The sequence below is a fragment of the Oncorhynchus mykiss genome, chromosome 1 (genome assembly GCF_013265735.2).
Source record: "Oncorhynchus mykiss isolate Arlee chromosome 1, USDA_OmykA_1.1, whole genome shotgun sequence".
Lineage (NCBI taxonomy): Eukaryota > Metazoa > Chordata > Actinopteri > Salmoniformes > Salmonidae > Oncorhynchus > Oncorhynchus mykiss.
The window spans coordinates 24617894-24636476 of record NC_048565.1 but is presented as its reverse complement, the minus strand read 5'-3'; the positions used below and the strand labels follow the sequence as shown (position 1 = coordinate 24636476).

The window sequence follows — 18583 nt, the reverse complement described above, 5'->3', positions numbered from 1 at the left end:
TCGCTAGGTCACATACAGCTGATGTGTTGTTCATTGAAGTCCACAAACGAAAGGAATAGGTGAGTAGAGGAGAGTGCATAGAGGTGAGAAGGAATACAACGTGGCTGCTATGAAAGTGAACTGTGTTTATGCGTGATCAGGGGTGTATTCATTCCACTGATTCTGTTGAAAAACATTTCTCAAACGGAAGCGAACAAAGCAGGGATAAAAAATACCTGAATTTGTCTCGTTTGCAAAATGTTGGACTAATGATTACACCTTATATCAGCTAGATGCAGGCAAGAGTGTGCAAGGTGGTATTGAATGCATGTATTTATTTAACTAGGCAAGTCAGTTAATTAAGAACAAATTCTTATTTTACAATGATGGCCTACCCCGGCCAAACCCTCCCTTAACCCGGACGATGCTGGGACAATTGTGTGCCGCCTTATGGGACTCCCAATCACAGCCGGTTGTGATACAGCCCGGGATCGAACCAGGGTTTGTAGTTATGCCTCTAGCACTGAGACGCAGTGCCTTAGACCTGTGTGCACCTACGTTGTCACCTGTCATTCATAGGCTAGGATGTAGCAACCTCATGATGGGTATAGGGAAAATTTGAGTATCAAATCAAATTGTATTTGTAACATGTGCCTAATACAACAGGTGAAGACCTTACAGTGAAATGCTTACTTACAAGCCCTAACCAACAACGCAGATAAACAAAATATATGTAAAAACATACTTAAAAATAGAACTAAGAAAAACAAACAAAAAATTCAAGATCAGCAGTAAAATAACAATAGCGAGGCTATATACTGGGGGTACCAGGCAGTGGCAATGTGCGGGGGCACCGGTTAGTTGAGGTAATTGTAATATGTACATGTAGGTAGAGTTATTAAAGTGACTATGCATGACAAATAACAGAGAGTAGCAGCAGTGTAAAAAGGGGGAGTAGCCATTTGATTAGATGTTCAAGAGTCCTGTGGATTGGGGGTAGAACCTGTTTAGAAGCCTCTTGGACTTAGACTGTGCGCTCCAGGACCGCTTGCCATGCGGAAGAAGAGAGAACAGTCTATGACTAGGGTGGCTGGAGTCTGACAATTTTTAGGGCCTTCCTCTGACACCGCCTGGTATAGAGGTCCTAAATGGCAGGAAGCTTGGCACCAGTGATGTACTGGGCCGCATGCACTACCCTCTGTAGTGCCTTGCGGTCGGAGGCCGAGCAGTTGCCATACCAGGCAGTGATGCAACATGCTCTCGATGGTGCAGCTGTAGAACCTTTTGAGGACCCATGCCAAATCTTTTCAGTCTCCTGAGGGGGAATAGGTTTTGTCGTGCCCTCTTCCTGACTGTCTTGGTGTGTTAAGACTAGGGTTGCAAAGGGTCGGAAACTTTCCGGTTAATTTCCTGAATTTTTCCGGAAATTTTCCATGGGAAGTTAAGCCCGGGAATTTGGGGAATTTTGCTTAAATTCTTAAAAAAGTTAGCTTATAACAGTGAACCTTTTTGTGGGATACACATTAGTCAATTCTATGTCTTGCGGCATATTTTGGTCAAACTATACCCAATTCAATGGAATTGCAACAATCTGCATGCACAGTGCATTCTTCCATCACATGTACAGCTGATTCTCAAGATCTAATGAGATGCTATTGAGCCCACACTACTACACTGTCTGAGCCAAGGACTACATGCTTTCTGGTAAGTTTTGATTACAATACTGGGTGGGGTGAATATATTTTACATGACATACATAATTTTTTTGTTAACTAGTAAATAGTAGCCTACAGCATAGTGTTTAAATCATTTCTAATTTGTTAAAAATTTCTGCTAGTTAGTTTTGCAACCATGTGAGTTTTAGCTTGCTTGAGCCTGCTAACTGAGGAGTGTCAATTCACCCATTTCCATACATGTTTAATTTTAAAAAATGTATCTTACAAAGGAGTTGTTTAATCTAACTGCACATGGAATTGTATTTTAGTTTTTTTTACTCAATAGCGGTACATAGAGAAATACTGATGAATGTCTTGCTCAAGCTGTGTATGCAACTGGTTCACCTCTGATGCTCACAGGCAATGTGTATTGGAAGAGATTTCTGAATGTTCTTCGCCCAGCATACACCCCTCCAACCATACATGCTTTATCTACTAATTTGTTGGATGCAGAGTTCAACAGAGTTCAAGTGAAGGTCAAGCAAATCATAGAGAAAGCAGACTGTATTGCAATCATCTCTGATGGGTGGTTGAATGTTCGTGGGCAAGGTATAATTAACTACATAATCGCCACCCCTCAACCAGTATTCTACAAGAGCACAGACACAAAGGACAACAGACACACCTGTCTCTACATTGCAGATGAGCTGAAGGCAGTCATCAATGACCTTAGACCATAGAAGATATTTGCACTGGTGACAGACAATTCTGCAAACATGAAGCCTGCTTGGTCTAAAGTGGAGGAGTCCTACCCTCACATCACACCCAATGTCTGTGCTGCTTGTGCATTGAATCTGCTCCTCAAGGACATCATGGCACTGAAAACAACAGATACACTCTACAAGAGAGCCAAGGAAATGGTTATGTATGTGAAGGGTCATCAAGTTATAGCAGCAACCTACTTCACCAAGCAAAGTGAGAAGAAGCTGCCCAGCAACACCCGTTGGGATGGTGTGGTCATCATGTTTGACAGTCTCCTGGAAGGGAAGGAGTCTCTCCAAGAAATGGCAATATCAGTCTGCCAATATGGACAGCCTCATCAAGAAGATCCTCCTGGATGATGTATTTTGGGAGAGTGGTAAGCAGCCCGAAACCTATAGCAGTAGCCATTGCACGGATTGCGGGAGACAATGCCATCCTGTCTGATGTTCAGACTCTGCTTGTAGATGTAAGAGAAGAAATCTGTACTGCCCTGCCCACATCACTATTGCTCCAAGCAGAGGAAACTGCAGTTCTGAAATACATGAAAAAGTGTGAAGACTGCCTGAAGCCCATACACGCCGCAGCGTACATGTTGGACACTAGGCCTACGTGCAAATGTGGAAAGTTGTAACAACAAGGCCTGTGGTGTCATCACTACTGTGTCTCGCCACCTTGGCCTGGATGACGGCAAGGTTCTTGGCAGTCTGGCGAAGTACACTTCCAAGTAAGGGCTTTGGGATGGAGATGCAATATGGCAGTCATGCCAACATATCTCATCAGCCACCTGGTGGAAGGGACTTTGTGGATCTGTGGCTCTTTCCCCTGTTGCCTTCATCATCCTCCAAATCCCACCAACATCAGCCGCCTCAGAGTGCAACTTGTCCTTATTTGGGAACACACACACCAAAGCATGCAACAGGCTGACCAGTACAAGGGATGAAAATTTGGTGGCCATCCGGGCAAATTCGAGGCTTCTTGAGCCTGACAACAAGTCATCCTCAACAAGGTTGGAAAGTGACAGAGAAGATGAGGCCTCTGAGTCTGATGTTCAAAAAGTGGACATTTTGGAGGTCCAGGAAGAAGACATGGAAGCCTGAGAGGAAGACAACCATAGCTTTAGCTTCTAGACTATAACTTTACAGATTCTGGGAGATGCGATGGATCATTGGGGATCATTCAATATTCCCTTTATTTTGTTGTTCAGTGAAATCATCCCATATTAAGAGTCAACTCATTTAATTAAAGTTTTAAAGTTTTTAGTAAATAGTTTTTAAAATTTATATTGGAAGGATTTAAACATTTGCAACTATGTCTACTTTTTTTTAAATGTAACCTTTATTTACAGTTGAAGTCAGAAGTTTACATACACCTTAGCCAACTACATTTAAACTCAGTTTTTCACAATTCCTGACATTTAAATCCTAGTGGAAATTCCCTGTCTTAGGTCAGTTAGAATCACCACTTTATTTGAAGAATGTGAAATGTCAGAATAATAGTAGATAGAATGATTTATTTCAGTTTTTATTTCTTTCATAACATTCCCAGTGGGTCAGAAGTTTACATATACTCATTAGTATTTCGTAGCATTGCCTTTAAAATTGTTCAACTTGGGTCAAACGTTTTGGGTAGTCTTCCACAAGCTTCCCACAATAAGTTGGGTGAATTTTGGCCCATTCCGCCTGACAGAGCTGGTGTAACTGAGTCAGGTTTGTGGGCCTCCTTGCTCGCACATGCTTTTTCAATTCTGCCCACAAATTTTCTATGGGATTGAGGTCAGGGCTTTGTGACGGCCACTCCAATACCTTGCCTTTGTTGTCCTTAAAGCTTGGTCGCAAATGGGTCTTCCAAATGGACAATGACCCCAAGCATACTTCCAAAGTTGTGGCAAAATGGCTTAAAGATAACTTTCTCCTTAATGCAACCGCTGTCAGATTTCAAAAAAAGTTTTACGGTGAAAGCACACCATGCAATAATCTGAGTACAACACTCAGCCACCAAAACAAGCCATACAGATACCGCCCATGTTGTGGAGTCAACAAAAGTCAGAAATAGCTTTATAAATATTCACTTACCTTTGATGATCTTCATCGGAATGCACTCCCAGGAATCCCAGTTCCACAATAAATGTTTGTTTTGTTCGATAAAGTTCATCTTTATGTCCAAATACCTCCTTTTTGTTCACACATTTAGTTCACTAATCCAAATGCACAAAACGCGTGCACTAAGTCCAGACGAAAAGTTAAAAAAATTAATTAAAGTTCGTAGAAACATGTCAAACGATATATATAATCAATCTATAGGATGTTTTTATCATAAATCGTCAATAATATTCCAACCGGACAATTCCGTTGTCATTAGAAACGAAAGGGAACGGCGCTCACGGCCACGCGCCATAAACAACTCATGGCTTTCAGCTGAGCCACCTGCTTTGAGTGGTCTTATTCTCTCCCCTTTCACAATAGAAGCCTGAAACAACTTTCTAAAGACTGTTGACATCTAGTGGCAGCCATCTAGTGGCAGGAAGTGCAATCTGACCCCATTTACACTGGATATTGGAAAGGCAATCACTTGAAAAAACTACAAATCTCAGATTTCCTACTTCATGGTTGGATTTTCTCAGGTTTTCGCCTGCCATATGAGTTATGTTATACTCACAGACATCATTCAAACAGTTTTAGAAACGTCAGAGTGTTTTCTATCCAAATCTACTAATAATATGCATATCCTAGCTTCTGGGCCTGAGTAGCAGGTAGTTTACTCTGGGCACGCTTTTCATCCAGACGTGAAAATGCTGCCCTCTAGCCCAACGAGGTTAACTTCCTGACTGATGTCTTGAGATGTTGCTTCAATATATCCACATAATTTTCCATCCTCATGACGCCATCTATTTTGTGAAGTGCACCAGTCCCTCCTACAGCAAAGCACCCCACAACATGATGCTGCCACCCCCGTGCTTCACGGATGGGAGGTGTTCTTCGGCTTGCAAGCCTCCCCCTTTTTCCTCCAAACATAATGATGGTCATTATGACCAAACAGTTCTATTTTTGTTTCATCAGACCAGAGGACATTTCTCCAAATAGTACAAATTTCGTCCCCCAGTTGCAAACCACAGTATGGCTTTTGTATGGCAGTCTTGGAGCAGTGGCTTCTTCCTTGCTGAGCGGCCTTTCACGTTATGTCGATACTGAACTAGTTTTACTGTGGATACAGATACTTCTGTACAGGTTTCCTCAAGTATCTTCACAGGGTCCTTTGCTGTTGTTCTGGGATTGATTTGCACTTTTCGCACCAAAGTACATTCGTCTCTAGGAGACAGAAAGCGTCTCCTTCCTGGTCGGTATGACGGCTGCATTGTCCCATGGCATTTATACTTGCGTACTATTGTACAGATGAATGTGGTACCTTCAGGCATTTGGAAATTGCTACCAAGGATGAACCAGACTTGTGGAGGTCTTAGCTGATTTCTTTTGATTTTCCCATGATGTCAAGCAAAGAGGCGCTGAGTTTGAAGGTAGGCCTTGAAATACATCCACGGGTACACCTCCAATTGACTCAAATTAGGTCAATTAGCCTATCAAAAGCTTCTAGAGCCATGACATTTCCTGGAATTTTCAAAGCTGTTTAAAGGCACAGTCAACTTAGTGTATGCAAACTTCTGACCCACTGGAATTGTGATACAGTGAATTATATGTGAAATAATCTGTCTGTAAATAATTGTTGGAATAAATTAATTGTGTCATGCACAATACATTGTCAATACAATACATACACAATGTCCTAACCGATTTGCCAGAACTACAGTTTGTTAAAAATAAATTTGTGGAGTGGTTGAAAAAAAAAAAGTTTTAATGACTCCACCCTAAGTGTATATAAACTTCAGACTTCAACTGTAACTAGGCAAGTCAATTAAGAACAAATTCTTATTTAAAATGACGGCTTAGGAACAGTGTGTTAAGTGCCTTGTTCAGGGGCAGAACGGACTTTTACCTTGTCAGCTCGGTGATTCAATCTAGCAACCTTTCGATTACTGGCTCAATGCTATAACCACTAGGCTACCTTCCACCCCCGAAAAGGTAAAAGGTTTATGTCTGTCTCTCCATATTATATGGTAAATATAGACAATGCAAAAAACATAGACATTTAAATGGTATTAATATTAATTTGCATATATTTATTTCCGTTAATTCCCATGGAAAGTTTCCAGCTCTGATTTTCCCCAAAATGTGCAACCCTAGTTTGGACCATGATAGTTTGTTGGTGATTTGGACACCAAGGAACTTGAAGATATCAACCTGCTCCACTACAGCCCCGTTGATGAGAATGGGGGCGTGTTTGGTCCTCCTTTTCCTGCAGTCCACAATCACCTCCTTTGTCTTGATCACGTTGAGGGAGAGGTTGTTGTCTTGGCACCACACGACCAGGTCTCTGACCGTCTCGTCGGTAATCAGGCCTACCACGGTTCTGTCATCGTCAAACTTAATGATGGTGTTGGAGTCATGCCTGGCCATGGAGTCATGAGTGAACAGGGAGTACAGGAGGGGACTAAGTAGGTACCCCTGAGGGGCCCCCGTGTTGAGGAGCAGCGTGGCAGATGTGTTGTTACCTACCCTTACCACCTGGGGCGGCCCGTCAAGAAGTCCAGGATCCATTTTCAGAGGGGGGTGTTTAGTCCCAGGGTCCTTAGCTTAGTGATGAGCTTTGAGGGCACTATGGTGTTGAACGCTGAGCTGTAGTCAATGAATATCATTCTCACATAGGTGTTCCTTTTGTCCAGGTGGGAAAGGGCAGTGTTGAGTGCAATAGAGATTGCATCATCTGTGGATCTCTTAGGGTGGTATGCAAATTGGAGTGGGTATAGGGTTTCTGTGATAATAGTGTTGATGTGAGGCATGACCAGCCCTTCAAAGCATTTCATGGTGTGCTACGGGTCGGTAGTCATTTAGGCAGGTTATCTTAGTGTTCTTGGGCACAGGCACTATGGTGGTCTTCTTAAAACATGTTGGTATTTCAGACTCAGGCAGGGAGAGGTTGAAAATGTCAGTGAAGACACTTGCCAGTTGGTCAGCGCATGCTCGCAGTACACGTCCTGGTAATCCGTCTGGCCTTGGCCCTGCGGCCTTGTGAATGTTGACCTGTTTAAAGGTCTTACTCACAACGGCTGCGGAGTGCGTGATCACACTATTGTCCGGAACAGCTGGTGCATAGCGGAATTTCTAATAAGCTTCCGGGTTAGAGTCCCGCTCCTTGAAAGAGGCAGCTCTACCCTTTAGCTCAGTGCGGATGTTGCCTGTAATCCATGACTTCTGGTTGGGGTATGTACTTACAGTCACTGTGGGGACGACGTCATTGATGCACTTATTGATGAAGCCAGTGACCGATGTGGTGTACACCTCAAAGTCATCGGAAGAATCGCGGAACATATTCCAGCCTGTGCTAGCAAAACAGTTCTGTAATTTAGCATCTGCTTCATCTGATCACTGTTTCATTGACCGAGTCACTGTTGCTTCCTGCTTTCATTTGAGCTTGTAAGCAAGGAATCAGGAGGATAAAATTATGGTCGTATTTGCCAAATGGAGGGAGAGCTTTATACGCATCTTTGTGTGTGGAGTAAAGGTGGTCTAGAGTTTTTTCCCCCTCTGGTTGTACATTTAACATGCTGGTGGAAATGTGGCAAAACGGATTGAAGTTTCCCTGCATTAAAGTCCTCGGCCACTAGGAGCACCGCCTCTGGATGAGCGTTTTCCTGTTTGCTTATGGCCGTATTCAGCACATTGAGTGCGGTCTTAGTGCCAGCATTGGTCTGTGGTGGTATGTAGACAGATACGAAAAATACAGATGACAACTCTCTAGGTAGATTAGTGTGGTCTACAGCTTATCATGAGATACTCTACCTCAGGCGAGCAAAATCTTGAGACTTCCTTAGATATCTTTCACAAGCTGTTGTTTACAAATATACATAGACTGCCACCCCTTGTCTTAGCAGAGGCTGCTGTTCTGTCCTGCCGATACAGTGTAAAACCCGCCAGCTGTATGTTGTTCATGTTGTCGTTCAGCCACGACTCGGTGAAACTTAAGATATTACGGTTTTTAATGTCCTGTTGGTAGTTTAATCTTGCTCGTAAGTCATTGATTTTATGTTCCAATGATTGCATGTTTGCCAAAAGAACAGATGGCAGTGGGGGTTTACTCGCTTGTCTATGGATTCTCAGAAGGCAGCCTGACCTCCGCCTCCTTTTTCTCCATCTTCTCTTCACGCAAATAACGTGGATTTGGGCCTGTTCCCGGGAAAGCAATATGTCCTTCACGTTGGACTCTTTAAAGGAAAAAGCTTCTACCAGTTTGTGGTGAGTAATCGCTGTTCTGATGTCCAGAAGTTATTTTCGGTTATAAGAGATGGTAGCAGCAACACTATGTACAAAATAAGTTCTAAAATAAGTTACAAACAATGCAAAAAAAACAACCAAATAACACATTTTGTTAGGAACAAGTAAAACGTCAGCCACCCTCTCCGGAGCCATTCTACATGTAGTAGCCTAAACCTAGCAATGTTACATTGAACTGGGTGCTTTCACACAGGTTTGGCTCCAGAGTTAATTAAGCAATTAACATCCCATCATGCTTAGGGTCATGTATAACAAAAAAAAAATCATGTTTCCTACCATGGCTTTACCCCCATAGAATGACAATGTTTCCATCCACAGGGCACGAGTGGTCACTGAATGGTTTGATGAGCATGAAAACTATGTCAAACATATGCCATGGCCGTCTCAGTCACCAGCTCCCAACCCAATTGAACACTTATCAGTCTGACTTTGTTGAAAGTTGTAATAGTAAAACGCACAAGGTGCAATTTCGAAATTGGGTAGTGTGTCATCAGTTTTCCCCATCATGTCAGTCATTGCATACTTTAGAGAGATATTTATAACTTGTCAGAAATGCCCAGATCAATTAGCCCATGTCAGATGTTTTTTAACTAGATTTATTAGCCCATAGATTTTGTAGTAAAGTTCGAGTCACTCAAATATCACATGAATACACATTAGACATGGCAAATTTATTGAATTGCAATAAAATTAGCTTTGAAACAGCAACATTTGCTCTGCACCCAATGACAAAATGTGCAGAATTGCAGGAAACAAGCTTTAAACCTGCAACATTTTCTCTCTGCCAACAAGAGGGGTGTGAACAGTTTGTGTCATGAACAGTGCTTGTGCCCATAGAAATCTACGAGGCACACACGTGAGGCATGAGTGAAAATGTTAGGGAACCCCTTCACTATGAGATAGTCATAGGAGACAGTCGTAGCTTGAATAGCTTAGTCAGTCATATCTGGGTGTTATCACGTCCTACAATACACCTTTTCGATCCAGCATAAATGTTACCCCAAAAACAAATCGTTAACTAGACATCAGATCAGACCCACTTGCTCCTCCGCGTACACATCACTGACAAACTGAAATGGTCCACCCACAGACAGTGTGGTGAAGAAGCCTGAAGAAATTTGGCTTGGCACCTAAAACCCTCACAAACTTTTACAGATGCACAATTAAGAGCATCCTGTCGGGTATCACCGCCTGGTACGGTAACTGCACCGCCCGCAACCGCAGGGCGCTCCAGACGGTGGCGGCAAACTACCTGCCCTACAGGACATCTACAGCACCCAATGTCACACAAAGGCCAAAAAGATCAAAGGATAACAATCACCCGAGCCACTGCCTGTTCACCCAGCTATCATCCAGAAGGCGAGGTCAGTACAGGTGCATCAAAGCTGGGACCGAGAGACTGAAAAACAGCTTCTATCTCAAGGTCATCAGACTGTTAAATAGCCATCACTAGCGCCTTAGAGGCTGCTGCCCTATATACATAGACTTGAAATCACTGGCCACTTTAATAATGTTTGCATAACTAATCTCATATGTATATACTGTATTCTACTGTATTTTAGTCTATGCCGCTCCAACATTGCTCATCCAAATATTTATATATTCTTAATTCCATTACTTTAGATGTGTGTATTGTTGTTGGGTATTACTGCACTGTTGGAGCTAGAAACACAAACATTTCGCTAGCCCGCAATAACATCTGCTAAACACGTGTATGTGACCAATTAAAATTTAGTTGACCATTTTTTTAAAGGTAAACGAACGGAGTGACTATCTTCATTTATCCACCATCTTTGGTGTGATCCCAACAAAAGGGAACCTAAACATTTACTGCGTGTAAGATGCACAGGGTGAGACATCGCATTTGCTGATAACTACTAGCTTAATATACATCGATTAACTGTACACATCAACAACTCAAAGTGTCTCATTGCCTCCATATTTAAATACCCTGCCCACAAAAACAAAACACGGAAGATGGTGAGCTAACGTTATAGCTCCTAGCTAGCCTACAGCTTTGTGTGGGCATAAGGACATGACAGCCACCTTTTCTCGTAAACGTAGTTAGAAAAATGTGTACTATTGAAGAAATGTTTTCTACAACCCCGTTTTACTTGACATTGCTGGCAACGTATTTCGTTTATTTTCTCATAAATACCTTTTTCAGCTGTGGACCTCTGGTACCGCTAACTGGTTAACTTTCATTTCCGCCTACCTCAATGACGGGGTCACGTGATTCACAGTAAAAGGCTAGCGCAATGAATTGTGGTTCACAACATGCAAATACAGGTACAGTATTTTTGACCGCTTTAATAAACCAAATATAACAATGCATGTTTATTTAAGAGTACATTTGCACCCCTTTATCGGCAAACCTATATGTGACAAAAAGGAGAACACGTACGGGAAAGATAATCACAAATACACAAACTATCTGAAATAAAATCAAAACAATATATAAATACAATAGAAATTATCTTCCTAGAATGTTCTGACAGTTTATCTCGGTAAGAGGGCAAGCACATCACAACTATCACATTTCTTATAGCTTTATAAGCTTGCCAAAGTATCAAGTACAATTCAGCTATATACTGTATTTCACTCCGTTCACACTGTGTGTGAATTCAACATGGTGTGGTTGGCCAGTAAAGAATTAACAGCACAATTCAATTGGAAGCTATACTGTATAATTCATTTTGTGCTTGAACTCAACATGGTGTGGTTTCCCAATAGTTTTCACCGGGCAGTTAGTTACCAGTAGTAGTAGTAAAAAAAGTTGGCTATGATCCATAAACCTACAGTAAACGTTGGGTGACTTGTGAACAGTGAATAAGCAGCCCTATCTTTCATGTGTGATTGAGTCACATAATGACAGGACACAGGCTCCAAAGATTCAAATTCAAAATAATTATGAATAGCTGTGGTGTATATTTTGTTGGTCTTTCAACAAAAATAAAAAAAATAGATATTAAGGCTGTGATGACTCCCAACAAATGGACGAATCCTAAACTGGACAGTAGTCTTTCAAAGATATCAAAAAGTGCTGGAGCCTATCCAAAGTCAGCATAAGTGAGTGATCATGACAAACAGTCAGCAGCGGACAGTCCAGGAGGATGTTGGCCATGGTGACTCGTGTAGTGGTCGTGGAAATAGATAATCACAGCCAGAGAAGGACCCAGTAGCAAGCACAGCCACACCAGCCCACTGCCATAGTTACCCCTGAAATAGTGTCCAGGGTAAACACCTACTAGGAGCTGGGGAAGGGAAAGAGAAGGAGGTGTTAACATTCATGTTCAAACACACACTGCATGAACACATATAGACCCATACTGTATGGTAGTTCAGTGTAACTCACCTCAAAGAGCATCATGATGAAGATCCCTAGACGACAGTTGTGCAAGGGCAGAGCAATGAGATACTGGCACAACAAAACAAACAAAATGTTTATACATAAATCAAATCAAATTATATTGGTCGCATACACATACACAGATGTTATTGCGGTTGTAGCGAAATGCTTGTGTTCCTAGCTCCAGCAGTTGAGTAATATCTAGCAATTCACAATAATACACACAGATCTAAAAGTAAAATAATGGAATTAAGAAATATATAAATATTAGGACAAGCAATGTCGGAGTCTGGAGTATAAATATATATATATATATATATATATATATATATATATATATATATATAAATATATGCTGGAATTTATAGACATTAAAGACATTATGGACAGTACGTGGATAGAATATATAGTATATCTGTAGAATACATAGGATAGTATAGTATATACAGCAATAGTTAAATAGGATGACATTGACTTGAATACAGTATACATATGAAATTAGTAAAACAATATGTAAACATTATTAGTGACCACTGACCAGTGTTCCATTATTAAAGTGACCAGTGATTCTATGTCTATGTACATAGGGCAGCAGCCTCAAGTTGCAGGTTTGAGTAACCAGGTGGTAGCCGGCTAGTGACCGTGTCTAAGTGCAGGGCAGGGTACTGGGTGGAGGCCGGCTAGTGATGACTATTTAACAGTCTGATGGCCTTGAGATAGAAGCTGTTTTTCAGTCTCTTGGTCCCAGCTTTGATGCACCTGTACTGACCTCACCTTCTGGATGATAGCGGGTGAACAGGCCGTGCCTCAGGTGGTTGATGTCCTTGATGATCTTTTTGTCCTTCCTGTGATATCGGATGCTGTTGATGTCCTGGAGAGCAGGCAGTGTGCCCCTGGTGATGCGTTGGGCAGATGACACCACCCTCTGGAGAGCCCTGAGGTTGCGGGTGGTGCAGTTGCCGTATCAGGCAGTGATACAGCCTGACAGGATGCTCTTCATGGTGCATCTGTAAAAGTTTGTGAGGGTCTTAGGGGCCAAGCTGAATTTCTTCAGCCTCCTGATGTTGAAGAGGTGCTGTTGCGCCTTCTTCACTACACTATCTGTGTGGATGGACCATTTCAGATTGTCAGTGATGTGTACCCAGAGGAACTTGAAGACTTTCACCTTCTTCACTGCGGCGGCCATGTCGATGTGGTTGGGTGAGTGCTCCCTCTGCTGTTTCCTGAAGTCCATGATCAGCTCCTTCGTTTTATTGATGTTGATTGACATGTTATTTTCCTGGCACCACTCTGCCAGGGCCCTCACCTTCTCCCTGTAGACTGTCTCGTCATTGTTGGTAATCAGGCCTACTACCGTTATGTCGTCTGCAAACTTGATAATTGAGTTGGAGGTGTGCTTGGTCACACAGTCATGGTTGAACAGGGAGTTCAAGAGGGGGCTGAGCACACATACTTGTGGGGCCCCTGTGTTGAGGATCACAGTTATTCAATCACAGTACAAACACATGCATTTAATACATAAACATATCACCTGCTACATGATTACCACCATCATTTGAGTAAAGACCACCTGAAAGAAGAGGCAAAAATTAAGAGGGTGGATAATAGTGTGGCCCTCATCTCACCATTTTTACCAGCCTCTCACAAAAGACGTTGATTTGGACCCTGTGGGTCAAGGGGAAGTCTCACTGGTAGCATAGAGTGGGTTCCAGGAGGAAGAAGTAAAGGTCTGACAGAGCAAAGTCAATATCATTAACTGTCTATGTGTTCTTTGTCTACAACTAACCAGGCAGAAATTGTGCACGCCAAGAAAGAAGAATTGTTCTCACCTTGAATATTCAGGTGTTCTATGTGTTTGTTTGTTTCATGTAATATACACTTGTCAGTCCCTGGAAAAAAGTATATATATTATTTTAACTAGGCAAGTCAGTTAAGAACAAATTCTTATTTACAATGACGGCCTACCCCAGCCAAACCCGGACGACACTGGGCCAATTGTGCACCACCCTATGGGACTTGCAATCACGGCTGGTTGTGATACTGCCTGGAATCAAACCAGGGTCTGTAGTGATGCCTCTAGCACCGAGATGCAGTGCCTTAGACCGCTGCACCACTTGGGAGCAGAATGCAGATATTTACCACAACAAGAATCGAAACTTTGCAGTTTTTCGTTATTTCTTACATTATTAGCCCAGAAAAGTTTTTGTGCTATTACATACAGACGAAAATAACTTTTGGATATCAGAACGGCGGTAACTCATCAGCATTACCAGCATTACGACCAGGAATACAACTTTCCCGAATTGGATCCTTTGTTCAAACCCCCCAGGGCAATTGAACTGATTCTAGAGACTGATCCAAAACACCGGCAGTGGAGAAGAGGTATTCGGAGTGGACATTACTCATCTCATATGTATATACTGTATTCAATTCTACTGTATTTTAATCTATGCTGCACCGACAATGCTCTTCCAAATATTTATATATTCTTAATTCCATTTCCTTTACTTTACATTTGTGTGTATTGTTGTGAACATTTTAGATATTACTTGTTTGATATTACTGCACTGTTGGAGCTAGAAACACAAGCATTTCACGACACCCACAAAAACATCTGTTAAACATGTCTATGTGACCAATACAATACGATTTAATTTGAACAAGATAATAATTCTCTTCCCTGTCCACTACCCACAATCAGTGGTAACAGCATCAAACCAACCATCAGTAACTACTGCACCCACTAACACTAGAAAGTAAAAAACAAACTGGTTCGAACTGATATCCCTGGATATGAAACCGACCCCCTGACGACACCAACTGTTGGTTTCTTGGTAAGAATAAAGCTTGAGCCCAAGAACAGTGTAGGGCCAGAGAGATAAGTATGTTCCTCCTGATGGGTAGACAGTCAAACAGTCTGACCAGACAGGGTGAATCATCATCTCAAGTTGAGGTGCAAATTCGCACAAAGCTACAGTGGCAAGAAAAAGTATGTGAACCCTTTGGAATTACCTGGATTTCTGCATATATTGGTCATAAAATTTGATCTGATCTTCATCTAAGTCATAACAATAGACAAACACAGTCTGCTTAAACTAATAACACACAAAAGCTGATACGTTTTCATGTCTTTATTGAACACACCGTGTAAAAATTCACAGTGCAGGGTGGGAAAAGTATGTGAACCCTTGGATTTAATAACTGGTTGATCCTCCTTTGGCAGCAATAAATTCAACCAAACGTTTTCTGTAGTTGAGGATCAGACCTGCACAGCGGTCAGGATGAATTTTGGACCATTCCTCTTGTGGTATCCCAGGAGGTCTACCCTGGGGGATGGTAATAAGAGGGGAGGTGCGTGAGGCGACGTTGGCTCCCTCTGCTGGGAATACGGGAGCTGGGCACCCCGACACGGACGGCTCTAAGTGGAGGTAATTAGAGGAAAGTGCCAACCAGCCGTGGAGGCCAAATAAAAGGAGCACGGTGGCACACCGCGAGAGACCGACACCAAGCCACAGAGAAGAAGGCCCAAGCCAAACCTAAGTGATTTTCTTTATTGTTTATTTTCTGTGTTAGTAAAGTTGTTTTTGTGGACTAAAGCCTCCCTGTCTCTGTGTCAATCTCTGCATGCTCAATGCAACGGTTTACCACACTCTTTACAAAACTGTTTCAGTTCAGCAATATTCTTGGGATGTCTGGTGTGAACTGCACTCTTGAAGTCATGCCACAGCATCTCAATCGGGTTGAGGTCAGGACTCTGGGCCCCTCCAGAAGGCTTATTTTCTTCTGTTGAAGCCATTCTGTTGATTTATTTCTGTGTTTTGGGTCGTTGTCCTGTTGCATCACCCAACTTCTGTTGAACTTCAATTGGCGGACAGATGGCCTAACATTCTCCTGCAAAATGTCTTGATAAACTTGGGAATTCATTTTTCTGTCGACGATAGCAAGCTGTCCAGGCCTTCAGGCAGCAAAGCAAACCATGATGGTCCCTCCACCATACTTTACAGTTGGGATAAGGTTTTGATGTTGGTGTGCTGTGCTGTGCCTTTTTCTCCACACAGTGTGTTCCTTCCAAACAACTCAACTGTAGTTTCATCTGTCCACAGAATATTTTGCCAGTAGCGCTGTGGAACATCCAGGTCAGAGAAAAAATTGGACAGCAGTGGGTTCTTCCGTGTTGTCCTCCCATGAAAAACATTCTTTAGTGTTTTACATATAGTAGACTCGTCAACAGATGTCAGCATGTTCCAGAGATTTCTATTAGTCTTTAGCTGACACTCTATTATACTTAACCTCATTGAGCATTCTGCGCTGTGCTCTTGCAGTCCTCTTTGCAGGATGGCCACTCCTAGGGAGAGTAGCAACAATGCTGAACTTTCTCCATTTATAGACAATTTGTCTTACCGTGGACTGATGAACATCAAGGCTTTTAGAGATACTTTTGTAACCCAACTTTATGCAACTCAACAATTCTTATGTCTTCAGAGATCTCTTTTGTTCAAGGCGTGGTTCACATCAAGCAATGCTTCTTGTGAATAGCAAACTCAATGTGTGAGTTTTTTTAATAGGGCAGGGCAGCTCTAACCAACATCTCCAATCTTTTCTCATTGATCGGACTCCAGGTTAGCTGACAATTAGATTTTGGAGAAGTCATTAGCCTAGGGGTTCACATAATTTTTCCAACCTACACTGTGAATGTTTAAATTATGTATTCAATATAGACAAGAAAAATACAATTTGTGTGTTATTAGTTTAAGCACACGACTTGTCTATTGTTGTGACTAAGATTATCAGATACATTTTATGACTAATCTATGCAGAAATCCAGGTGATTTATAGCAACTGAGCCATAAACTAGAATGGTAAGTGCAGGTCAATATCTGTGCAGATCATATTTGTGGTATTTAACTGTTGATTTTGAAGAATCATATAGAATGTCAGGAAAAAGTGTCAGCTATCCCAAGTGCCCCAGGTGTAAACAGCACACTGCACTGGGGGACAGTGTTCCCTAGAATCAACACATCAACCTTTGTGAGACAGTTCACATAGCTGAGCCGCTCCTATTTGAAAAGCCGGGGTAGACTTGTCTCACCTTATCCAGACACCTCAAGTAGCAGAGCAGCAATTGCAAACATATTGGCAGCTGCAAGAGTGAGAGAAGCATGAAGGATGAGTGAGTTTATTACTCATATTCATTAACAGTATATTCCTTGTGCAGTTGTTTGAGGTAGGGTACTGTACATCAAAGCTGACAATAGTTCAGGGATGACAAAGCCTCACCCAGTATGAGGTAGACAGATGGCCAGTCAGTGTCCTCCATAAGGTGTTCCAAGACCTTCTTCAAATCAATTAAGAAGCCATGTCTGTTCAGAAGAGGTCAGAGAAAAAATAAAACACATGAATTGCAAATTGTGTGTGTGTGTCATGTACTCACTGTATAAAGTTATCCATGAACAGGTGAGCATGGGTCAGGATCTGAGTGGGAAAAACCCAAACAAAATACACCATTGGTCTCTTCTCTTTCCCTGCATAGCTCATTTAGTATCCAGAGAGAATGTCTCACCAGAAGGATAATGATCCAGTTGAATATCTCTCTATAGTTTGTGAAGTCAACATGTTATTGTGACAAAATGAAGCCTACATGTTATTTGGTCAATAACACTGGGATCATGGGAAGATCTGGAGACTTTTGGTATACTTTTAATATGAATGTGTACCAGAACATGTCAATGTCTGGATGTGGTTCAATGGGAGGATCAGAGCCGGAACTGCCATTGGTATGACTCTTCCTCTTCAAGTGAAGAATAGGAGTAGTAGGAGTTCAATGCCATACAACTCTCCTTCCGTGGCCTCCAATTGCTCTTAAATACAAGTAAAACTAAATGCATGCTCTTCAACAGATCGCTACCTGCACCTGCCCGCCTGTCCAAAATCACTACCCTGGACGGCTCTGACTTAGAATACGTGGACAACTACAAATACTTAGGTGTCTGGTTAGACTGTAAACTCTCCTTCCAGACCCATATCAAACATCTCCAATCCAAAGTTAAATCTAGAATTGGCTTCCTATTTCGCAACAAAGCATCCTTCACTCATGCTGCCAAACATACCCTTGTAAAACTGACCATCCTACCAATCCTCGACTTTGGCGATGTCATTTACAAAATAGCCTCCAATACCCTACTCAACAAATTGGATGCAGTCTATCACAGTGCAATCCGTTTTGTCACCAAAGCCCCATATACTACCCACCATTGCGACCTGTACGCTCTCGTTGGCTGGCCCTCGCTTCATACTCGTCGCCAAACCCACTGGCTCCATGTCATCTACAAGACCCTGCTAGGTAAAGTCCCCCCTTATCTCAGCTCGCTGGTCACCATTGCATCTCCCACCTGTAGCACACGCTCCAGCAGGTATATCTCTCTAGTCACCCCCAAAACCAATTCTTTCTTTGGCCG

The 18583-nt window shown here is 42.2% G+C and overlaps 1 protein-coding gene across 3 annotated transcripts in view; it reads right to left on the bottom strand.

The window, feature by feature from the left end:
- wwp2 (WW domain containing E3 ubiquitin protein ligase 2) overlaps positions 1 to 11090 on the bottom strand; it is a 42122-nt gene extending 31032 nt beyond the window's left edge. For all 3 annotated transcript variants that reach the window (XM_036973884.1, XM_036973901.1, XM_036973896.1), the window contains exon 1: positions 10938 to 11090. The gene's annotated coding sequence lies outside the window, so the exon portion shown is untranslated. The remainder of the gene's footprint in view (positions 1 to 10937) is intronic.
- Positions 11091 to 18583: the final 7493 nt, after the last annotated feature.